Source organism: Vanellus vanellus (assembly GCF_965231255.1).
Source record: "Vanellus vanellus genome assembly, chromosome: 4".
Lineage (NCBI taxonomy): Eukaryota > Metazoa > Chordata > Aves > Charadriiformes > Charadriidae > Vanellus > Vanellus vanellus.
Window position 1 is genome coordinate 43,288,671 of NC_138909.1, and position 10,566 is coordinate 43,299,236.

At 61.0% G+C, this 10,566-nt stretch overlaps 1 protein-coding gene across 1 annotated transcript in view; it reads right to left on the reverse strand.

Moving 5' to 3' along the window:
* Positions 1-10,566, reverse strand: part of LOC309671564 (dedicator of cytokinesis protein 2-like) — a gene marked incomplete at its 5' end in the record, with an annotated part of 81,293 nt that overhangs the window by 17,719 nt on the left and 53,008 nt on the right. The gene's annotated exons all lie outside the window — the stretch shown is intronic.

The following is a 10,566-nucleotide window of genomic DNA, read 5'->3' on the forward strand; positions in this document are numbered from 1 at the left end:
GACCGGGACCGGGACACCGGGCGGCGCGGTAGCCCCCGCGGCTGGGGCGGGGGGACCGGCGGCCGGGGGCGCCGGGGCGGGGAACCTGGGCGCTGGGAACCGAAGGGGTGCGGGAACGGCGGAGCGGTACGGGCAGACCCGAAAGCGGGACCCCGCGGCGGTGCGGGGACCCCGGGGGCGCCGGATCGGTACGGACACCGGGCGCAGCGGCCCACGGGATGCGCGGTGACCAGCGGGGCCGGGACAAGGAGCGGGGTTTGGCGGGGGGGGAGGGGATCAGCGGTGCCCCTTCCTCCCCGCCGCCGGTGCACGGTGCCCGGCCCTGAACGGCCTCGGCCGCCCCGGCGCCCCGTGCTGCCGGTAGTCGTGGCACTGCCCGGGTCCTCCCCTCCTCTGCCCCACCGCCGAGCAGAAGGTGCCCGGGGGAGGGCGGGAGGCACGGGGCTGGTGGCACTGGGGTGGCTGGTGGCATCCCACACCGTGCACCCTACAACACCGGGCACCCACAACACCCGGCACCCCGCACTGAGGTGGCCGGTGGCAACCTGCACCGAGCAAGCCACTGGCTGCCATGGCGGGGTTCTCTGGGGGACACAATGATGCTGGAGGTGGTGGCGTGGTGTGCAGCCAAGGCAGATAAATCTGTGCTGAGACCTGCTGTGTTAGAGGGGCCGGAGACCCCCCGAGGGTTGGGCAGGGGGGAGCCTCGCTGCCCGCTCCACCTGCCCTGCTGTGCCACCCTGGCCCATGGCACCTCCGCTCGCTGAGCATCTCCGTGCGGGAGATGCGGGGAGGGAGCTGCGCTCCGGGAGCAGCCTGCCTCACTCAGCCCGGCTGGCTGGCGCTCTGCTCCCCCTCGTTAGGAGACGCGTCCATCAGCCAGGGCTGCGTTTGGTTGACACACGCACACACGCGATCCCAGGGATGTCACTTTCTGTACCACACGTCGCGCTGACGCTGGCCGAGGGATACGGCTGCTTGCGCTGGAGGGATTCAGCCCACGTTGTTCCCAGCAGCTCCCAGCGCCGTGCTCTGCGTTCAAGGCCTTTGTGTCTGCCAGTGGGGCTTCAGCAGCCGCTGAGGCAGGAGCGGAGCCGGGTCCAGCCTTGGCTGCTCCCTGTGAAATCGGAAGGCTCTCCGTGGAGCCGTTTTTCTGTTCGGAGCACGAAGTGGACACATATGAGTAATCGCCGGGACCTGGGCTTTGCCAGTTTGTGCCCGCGTGGGGACGGTGGGTGTCAGCCAGGCTGCCTGCGTGTTCTCAGAGGCGCAGAGTGCTCCTTGCCAGCTTGCAGCTCCCGGTGGTCTCGTCACTTCCTGGGGGGCATGGGGACGAGCCCCTTGGGACAGCTGCGGTGGCAGGGGACGCTGGAGACTGTTGGCTGCGCTCCCTCCCTGCTGGTGCTGCTGGAGGAGGGGGTCCGCAGAGCTGCTGGGGAAGTGACTCGTCCTTTCCCGGAGTGTCTCCTCTCTGCGGGAAGCATTCAGTCTTTCCAGTGCGCTCGGAGGAGTGGAGTGGATTTAAACACAGAAGCTCCTTTAGACTGAGGTTATCTTCTTTATGAATTATAATTATCATAATTATTTAATAGTATGGTAGCATCCAGAGGCCACAAATAATTAGTGGGTCTGTTCCGTTCTGTAGTAACAATACAGTTTCAGTCTTAACCGGTGCTTTTGGACAGGGTGTCTCTTGCGTGTTTAAGAAGGTGGTCTGTATCATCCTGGCTGTTTGGTGGGTGGGGAAACCGAGGCACACGGCAAAGAAAGACACTTGCTAATTCCTAAATTCCCCTGGTAGCCAGTGTTGTCTAAAGCGCATAAAGATAAAGCGAGGGGGTGGGAGGCTGCTAGATGGCATTGGAAATCCACTTAAAGGCAGGAATTTGTATTCTGAAACGACATTCTCCCTATTTGTGCTGGGAGGCTGCAGCCGCAGAGGCCTCCCGTGCTGGCTGCCAGGACTGCGGCCGGGTGAGCACCAGCGGGACGGGACGGAGCAGGGAGGGGGGGCTGCCTGCGCCCGGGGCCGAGCCCCCAGGAGTCTGGGCTGGCACACACAGGGTTGACCAGGGCGCTGCGGTCATCTCTGTGAACCGCTGGGCGGCGAAGCCTTTCTAGCTTTTTCCAGAAATGCGCTTTGTGGACAGCTTGTGGCTTTCTAATGAGATTTCTGGCATGCGAAGGAGCACACGGAGTCCCCAGTCTGTCAGGGCTCCCCAGCTCGGGCGGCTGCTCCGCTCGCTGGGGCGGTTTGACTCCAGATGGGTGCCTGAGCGCTTTTCTCCAAGAGGTGAGATGTTCCTCCCCAGGAAAGTGCGGAGCTGCAGGAAGTCTTGTGATAAGCTGTGTCTCCCGTGGCCGAAAATCTCTGGGCTGTGTCCTACTTCCCTTGTCCTGTAATCGCTGCAGGAATGGCCCGTGTCGGAGGTGCCAGCGGAGCCCCTGGGCTTGGTGCTCGGCACTGGCCGAGCTCTCCCTCTCTCTGGGCTGCATCTCCACATCAGGCGTTTTCCCATGTCCATGCAAGGTGTCTCTGGGACTCGGAGCGCCACGTTCGCTGGGAAGGCAGCAGCCACACAAGGCGTTTGCTTCCTCCCGCGGTGGCCTCTTCCGTAGCCCCTAGGAAAGGTGCTGAACCACAGCGCCCAGCAGCAGCTGCAGACTGCACAAGGGATGCTCGCCCGCTCTTCCACAGAGGCGGCTGAGGGAAGACCTGGGACATGGAACAAACTCCTCCTGACCTCATCCCACTCCATATGGGCTGTCCGCCACAGTCCACATGTGTTCCCCTGGGTAGGTCACCCTACTTCTTCATGTATCATTTAAAATGGTGATATCAGTGCTCCTCTGCCTGGCAAAGAGAGGAGGGAAAGCAAGCGGGTGGCACTGAGAACAGAGACACTACTGTCATGACAGCTGTATTAGCATCCACGGGAGACAGAGGAATAATTTGGCTTCTGCAGGCTTCTGAAGGCTTTGTGCAAAGGCTTTGTACTTCACTGTGTCTCCTGACCACGTAAAGTCTCCATCTGACAGCGCCAGCATATCTGCAGTTGAAAGAGAGAGGAGCGACGCAAGTAAGTCGATGACCTCTGCATGCTGGGAGGAGGATGTTGTTGCTTCTTCACTAATTGATGGGATCTCTTCCATGGGGCATTAGCCATGGCGAGGGTGCCTGGGAGCCTCAGGCAGCCCTGGAGAGGTGCCCACAGGGTGCCTGGGGGTGCTGGTGCTGCGGGGAGGCGGGTGGCAGGGGTCCCCCTGCTCCAGCCGGGCAACGAGAGCCTTCTCCTGGGCCCTGTGGCTGGGAGAGTGACTAATTTTCCTGCAGAGCACTTCAGCCAGTGACCTAAATAGAGATATGTGCAGATCCCTTGGCTTGTGCGAGCTGCTGTTTGCACCAGGGCACGGCTGAGACAGGGGAGTACCCATGTGTCAGCGACGCTCCCCAGAGGTCCCAGGCGATGCTCGAGGGGTGTGCTGTGGACCACGAGGCACACAGGACTTTGCCCCGGCTGCAGGGGACTCTGCCTGGCGTCCTTAGCCGGGCCAGCCCAGGTGTTTCTGGTGGAGCCCCAGAGTGTTCGAGTAGACCCTAAGACTTTGCCTTGAACACTGCTGGGAGGGAAGAGGTCAAGTGCTGCAGATGAGAAGGGAGGCTGCGAGGATCATCGGAGATGGGGAGCCGACCTCGGGGGACTCTGGCAGAGCTGGACTTGCTGAGCACTGCAAAGCGTGGCCAGAGAAGGAACGTGTGTCCTCACTGTGAACGCACGAGGGCTGAACGCTGAGAAGGGAGAAGAGCTGTTCAAGCGGAAGCACTGTATTGGCATGAGCACAGTCGGATATAAACTGGCTTTGATTAAGTGCCTGCAGGAAATTAGAAGGTCTATGAGCCTTCGAGCAGCCGGGCTCTGGAAGAGCCTCCAAGAGAACGGTGAGGGTAGAACATGAGCTGGCTTCATGGTGGAGCTTCTTCAGTGAGAAACCAGATTTCAGATTTGCTGGATGCCTGAGGAGATGCTCTTAGTCCTCCATCCTCAGGTCCCACAGGTGCTCCAATCCGAGTACAAATGCATCAAGTTCTCTTGGAGCCAAAGAGGGATTAAGCTCTGCTGCTGAGTGATGTGTCGTGAACCTGGCTCCTGCCCGGTCCTCTGCTGAGAGCAAATGCCTCATCCTCTGGTGCCACCCCTCTCAGCACCAGTAGCACCTCTTTCCTTTCCAGAAATCAGGAAAAGCAAAGGTTTTGTCCCAAGAGAAGCTGTTGTACCCAGTGAGTGGAGCTGGGTAATTAGCTGTTCTCTTCTGCAGTTCCAGGAGAACATGACTTCCTCTCTCATAAATCTAATCTCCTGGCTTCCTGCGTCTTGAGGAGAAGATTTATGTGTCTGCTCTGGTTTTCCTTCTGTCACAGACATTACCAGGAAGACGAGGTGGAGGATGGGTGGAGAAAGGGCCAAAGCTGGCCGGGGTGGGCAGGGTTGTTCATGGGTGTGGGGCGCAACTGGACCCTCCGTTGGTGCCTGCAGTCCTGCTGTTCGATGGCCATAGCCGGGGTCTGCCCAGCAGCCTCTTCGGTCCTGGGCTGGTCTCTCCCACAGGACACTGACATCTGTCGAGTCAGGAAGAAGAGCTGAGCTGGGCCTTGCTGCCCCAGAGGAGGAGGAGGAGGAGGCGGAGGCAGGCAGGCAGCTAGAGACTTTCCCTCTGCTCTGCAGGATTTTTGGTGGATGCAGGTCACTTTCCAGAGAGGACGGTGTGAAAAAGGGCCCTCTTCCTCTGAGGTTAACGCTGCAGCCTATGAGAGATGAGTCTCCAGATATAAACCCAGAAGATTTAGTGCCTCCGTCTCACAAAATTCACTGTCGATCAGTACTGGCCAAAGAGGAGTGACCCAGTCATGGGGCCATTGGCCCTCCAAGGAGAGATTCACGAGCCCTTTACAGGCTGCAGGTAGGAGCTGACAGCACACCAGCAAAGTACAGATTGGTGATGCAGAACCAGGTTTTGGATCCCACCATCCAAAGTTCCACGGCAGGTTCATGGATCCGAAATGCTCCGGGCTGGGGATCACAGCTGGGCTGATGCATCATTCAGAGCCCCGGTGCTGCTCACAAATCCCCGTCATTCAGAGGAGCACTTGATGTTTGCATGGAGTGAGGACAACCTGAGGTCTGGGTGGGAGTTGGTGCCTCAAGATCAGTCATGTCCATGGCCAGGTCATAGGAAGCGGCGCCTGATGCTTCCTCGGCTCCTGGGCTCGTTCAGCGGAGGAGATGTCATTCCCAGCTGTGCTGAGCATCCAGCTGAAACAGAGCGCCCACCACTGAAGTACTCGTGTCATCTATTGCATTATAGTGGCGTCGTCTGGTTTTATCTATACATCATCTGATGTGACCTGCTGTCTCACCTTATTCATGCGCTCGTAATTCCCATATGAACTAGAGGAGAAAAACACTCAGACCTTAAAAAATTGCCAAGACGGAGGATCCACCACTGTGCAAATCCTTTCCAAGTTGCTCTAGCACTGACTGGCCTCACTTTTTTAAGAAAGTTGCTCCTCTGGCTGTGCTGACCCCTGATTTTCAGCTGCCGTATTTTGCTGTACTTTGTCCGCTCAGCTGGAGAGGAACCCAAGGCTCCCGCAGCAGAGACCCCTCCTGCACAGTGTCCACTCCGTGCTCCTCTCATGGCTCTGTGTTTGTCTTTTTTCCTTCCTTGCCTTGGTATAATCCACATGTTTTCTCTGTGCCGAGTTTTTTCCTGTGAGGTCAGTGACGGCACCCGCACGGGGCCCGGCTGCCCCTCCGCAGGACCTGGGCAGAAGCACAGCTAATTGGCGATGATCGTGGGATGATTATGTCTTCAGACGTGCTGGTTAGCCAGTTTTTAATCCGTTTAATGTGTGCCACATTGCTTTCGTGTTATTCTGCTTTCTTCTTCGAAATGTCAAATGCCTCACAGAAATCCAAGTCTGCTCCATCAAGGCTTTTACCTCCATCGACCAAACTTGGAACCTCGTCAATACAGACAGCAAATTGGTTTGATGAGCCGTGTTCTCCGTGGCCTTGTGCTGACTGGCATGGCTGGTACATGCTGCCGTCCTTCAGCTGTTACTAGTCAAGCTCTGACCCTGTTCCCCCAGTGCTGTCCCCAGCTGGCATTGGGCTAGTAGTCGCATGCCCTGGCTAGTGTTAGCCCACCCACACCCTCCTGGCCACCCCCTGCACTGGGGCTCTGCCGCTGCCCCGTCCCATGTGCTCGGGCTCTCCCGAGGCTGCTCTCCACTGACATGCCCCAGGGAGGACCCCAATGTGCCCTGTCCCGCAGGCGCATGGCTCAGCAGGACATGCAAGACCAGAGCTCCGGGGCTCAGCCCCTCAACTCCTGCTTCAGCCTCAGGAGGTCACACAGCCCCACTCCCCGGCTGAGCGCTGGCAGGGCAGGCAGGAGCCCGCTGGCAGGACTCCCCGCTCCTTATCATCACTAGCTGGGACCTCCTGAGAGCCACCTGCACAGGGCGCCTGAGGACGAGCATCAGCCACGACACGGTAGCTAGGACAGGTCTCCTTCAGCCATCCCTTCCCCTGCCCGACTCTGTCCCTGATCCCCATCATCCCCCAGCAGAGAGGAGCTACCGCAGCCTCACGCTCCTGACAGAGCGGACCCCGGAAGGGGCTGCTGTGGGTTCGGGACCTCGGAAGGGCTCCAGCTTCACAGTACCTCGTCTCTCAATGCTGACCTCCTCACAGCCCTCGGCACTGCAGGACTGGCCAGACCCGTATGTACCGTGTTCTGGGGTAGGGCGGCATTAGCGTGAGACATCCCTATTCCTGCTCCTTCAGTCTGACTAGCCCGGGTCCCCATACTGGAGTGCTCATGGGGGAGCTGGTGGGGCACAGGAAGGCAAGCGGGGTGCACGGCTGTGGGCTGGACACACAGTGCATCAGCTGGCGTAGCCAAATACATTGGGGTGGGGGTGAGCGCGTGGCCCCAGTAACAGTGGGCTGAGTGCCATTTCCCAGTAAATATGCTTGAGGATAGCAGCTGGAAAACACTGGTGCAGCTGGGGGCTGGGCGCCTCCGCTTCCTGCACAGACCCTTCCTGGTGGCCCATTCTGTGCATCCCAAACGTCTCTGGAGCAGCACTTCCAGACGGATCCATCATCAGAGCAGTTTCCTTGGATTTAGCTACAGTACGGGGGGGGCCCATCAGATACCGCAGCCGCTGGGTTGCAAAATCCTGATTCCGTCCTATAGCAGGACTCATTATCAGCGCTCGAAGATGCCGACAGGCTGCAAACAGCACCGGAACACGGCACTAAATCTAACCGTACCATAAAGCATACTCAGGGAGACGAGTGGGAGGGTCCTAGCTTTTGGTGTTTGACATCCTCCGAGCTGTTCCCAACTGGAGTTAGTGCATGTATAATTTATAGACTTTTTCTTTGTCCTTGTGGTTTGTCTCTGATCTCTCCAGCGGTGCGGTTCGGGAGGCAGAGGGTGCCTCGGCGGAGGCCCCGCTGACTGACAGCCTGGTGTTTGCTGCATAGGCAGTGGAACGGCCTCGTCTCGCTCTGCCGTCGGCCGTAGCTCAGCAAGTTCCCCCGCTGCGTGCTCATGGGGGGCTGCATCCACCGTGCTCGGACTGTGCCAGTGGCGCTCCTGCCCCGTGCTCGGCTGTTGGAGCAGTTCCTGGCACCCTTTGCCCCGTTCCCATCAGCGCTCTCGTTAAGGAAACCTCTGGAGCAGGCTGGCCACATGCAGGCTGTCCTCCAGGAGTACTCAGCCTGGCCATGCTGGTCCCAGTCTGTGCTCAGGAGGCTGGTCCAGCGCAGAGACATGCCAGCCGGCCCCGCTTTGCCGCTCGGCGTGTTGCCTCCCTGGCACAGACGCAGCCAGGGATGCTGAAGCAGGACCTGGATGGGGGGCACTGAGCTCCGGGAGCCGGCTGTCGCTGCAGCACGAGCCAGGAGAGGTGACCCCATGGCTGTGGCAGCACCTTGGGCAGGGGCTTTCCCCATGACCCCTCGCCATCCTGGTGGGTTCTGCCCTGTCCCACGCAGGTGCCGGCATGGCCGCTGCCCCGGGCCAGGCGCCCACTGGCAGGCGTGAACGTGGGGCTGCTCCTCCTGGACTCGCAGGCAGCCTGCAGCGAGCGTGGGGTGCAGGGGCAGGCAGCGCTGGCTCTGTCCCCGAGCCGGCTCTCTCCTCTGCCTGTTGCTGTCCATACTAACGAGGTGCCCCATCCCTCCGCTTGTGTCTCCGTCGCGTCCTGCCTCACAAACATCTCCCGGTGTCTGGGCACGGCTCCAAGCTCGGGAAGGAAAGCGGCTGGGCGGCGCGTGGAGCAGCATCCCGACTAATGCTGTGCGGGGGGCGTAGAGGCGCTAGGGCATGCGGTGCCGGGGGGTTCTGCGTCAGCCCCTCGCTCCGCTGGGTTGGTGACTCGCTGCCGGCCTGGGGAAGCACCAGGCACCGGTGTGCTCAGCGCTCGGGAAGTTTGCTCGTTACCAGCCCACTGTGCTGAGTCAGCTGCTTCGCAAGGAGCAAGGCAAGATGCTGAGGAGGGTCGGGGCCGGGGGGAGGGGGGGAGGTTGGCAGGTGCCGTGTGTCTGTCCATAGTGAGGGCAAGAGGGCTTCGGAGCAAGAGGAGGCTGCCATCTCGGTGTGCCGCAGAGGGTGCGGGGGCACTGGGGGTGCAGTAGGCTGTGGTCTGGGGCAGGGGCTGCTGGTGACCACCACGGTGCTGCAGGATGCGGGATATGGTGTGGTGCGAGGATGTGAGTCCGTGCCACAGGGGAGCCCACATCACTCTGCTCCTCGCCCGCGCTGCAGGTGACTCTGGATGTTTGCAGACCTCGAATGCTGGGAGACTGTGTCGCCAGGTGAAGCAGTGCCGCTGCCCTCCAGGGCTGGCATCTCCGTCTCTCCCACCCTGTCCTTGGCACTGCTTCCAAAAATGAGCCGTTAGTTTCCTCTGCTCCCTGGGGGCGTTCTGGGCAGGGGTCCTGGTGTGTACCCCACACTCTGCAGTGTCATATGTGCCAGCAGTGTGACGGGCTGGGGCAGCAGCCAGTGACCAGGGTGCGCAGAGACAGAGCAAGGCGGGCATGGGGGCTTTGTGCTGGTGGGGTGGCATATGGACAGGACAGGGCTGTGGAGGGTGGTTTGCCCTGCCTGCGCCAGGAGGAGGCGACCTGCATAGCTGTGTGTGAACGATGGCAGGGATGGGGACATGGCTGGGTGTGATCCCCCCCATGTGAGAGCCCCCACGCAGGGACTTGGTCAGCCCCCCCGGGTCCTGCCCCTTTGCTGCCTGGAAAGTGCTGCTGGTGTCAGGGATGCATCCCTAGGCATGAGCTGTGGCCTCGGTCCTGCAGCCAGGTCCCAGTGGTGGCCCTGCAAGCGAGAGCTGTGCCACGTGCTTGCACATGAGGCAGGGTGGGCAGAGCGCTGCGGGTGGGCAGGCTGCCTGGGGCCGCACCATGGCAGGAGGTACGATGTCCCAGGGAGACCTCACTCTTCCAGCCACAGCCTCCCCAAGCCGCAGACTTGCGGCAGAGCTGGGGTGAGAGCTGGAGAGACACCAGCAACTGCCCCTCTCCATGGGCAGGAGCAGGGAGCCGTCCCGCAGTCTCACCGAGGTCGCTGTCTTAGCCTCAATACTTGTTCTCCACCTCAGATGGTCCTCACGCGTTCAAGGTGGCTTAGTGTCCCCGAGCCACAGTCTCGCCCCCTGCCCACGGAGCTGGTCCCCCACGCCAGCAGCCCAGCAAACCCTGCCGCACCTCTGGCGGGTGCCGCCTGCAGGACGGGTCCCCTGGTTCCCAGTCCGGTCATTCCCCACACAGAACGGGTTCCCTGTGCCCAGTACAGCCCTGCCCCACGCATAGCAGGTCCCATGCCCACTCCAGCCATGACCCACACAGATTAGGTGCCCCACACCTTGTCCAGCCCCATGCAGAGCCGGTGCCCCGTGTACAGCAGATGCCCCACGTCCATCCATCCCAGGCAGGAGCCCCCCACGCCTGCCCTCCCACTGCCCACACCCCACCAGCCTCAGTGAGGCAGAGCTATTTTTAACAGCCGCTTCTGCTTGATTTGAGCTGTGAACTTGTAACGTGTTTATGCTAAAGGGGTTTCTTTTTTTCCTTCTCTCTTTGTGCTGAAGAGGCAGCGCCGGAGATCAAAGCTTGTCTCTTTGCGTTTTGTGATGGCGGGGCTGGGGGGGAGCGGGCAGAGGTGGGCAGAGGCCAGCAGCCCTGCAGGGGACACTCCTGTCCTTGGGGCCCTGCAGCGGCGGAGACGGGGCTCACCCACCTCTCTCTGTCCCCACAGGTCCGGGACCCCAGGAGCCATGGGCAGGGACGGCCGGCACCCGGTGCCCCGGGCAGCCCGCCACGGGCAGCGCTGAGCCAGGGCAGACGGCAGCAGGACCATGGGCTGCCAGCACCATCGGGGAGGCACGGCGGCGGGAAGGGCTATCGGGGTGGCGTGCTGGGGGCTGTAGGGCCGGGCGGCGGGCAGCATGCCCAGCGGCCCCTCGCTTGCCTCCCG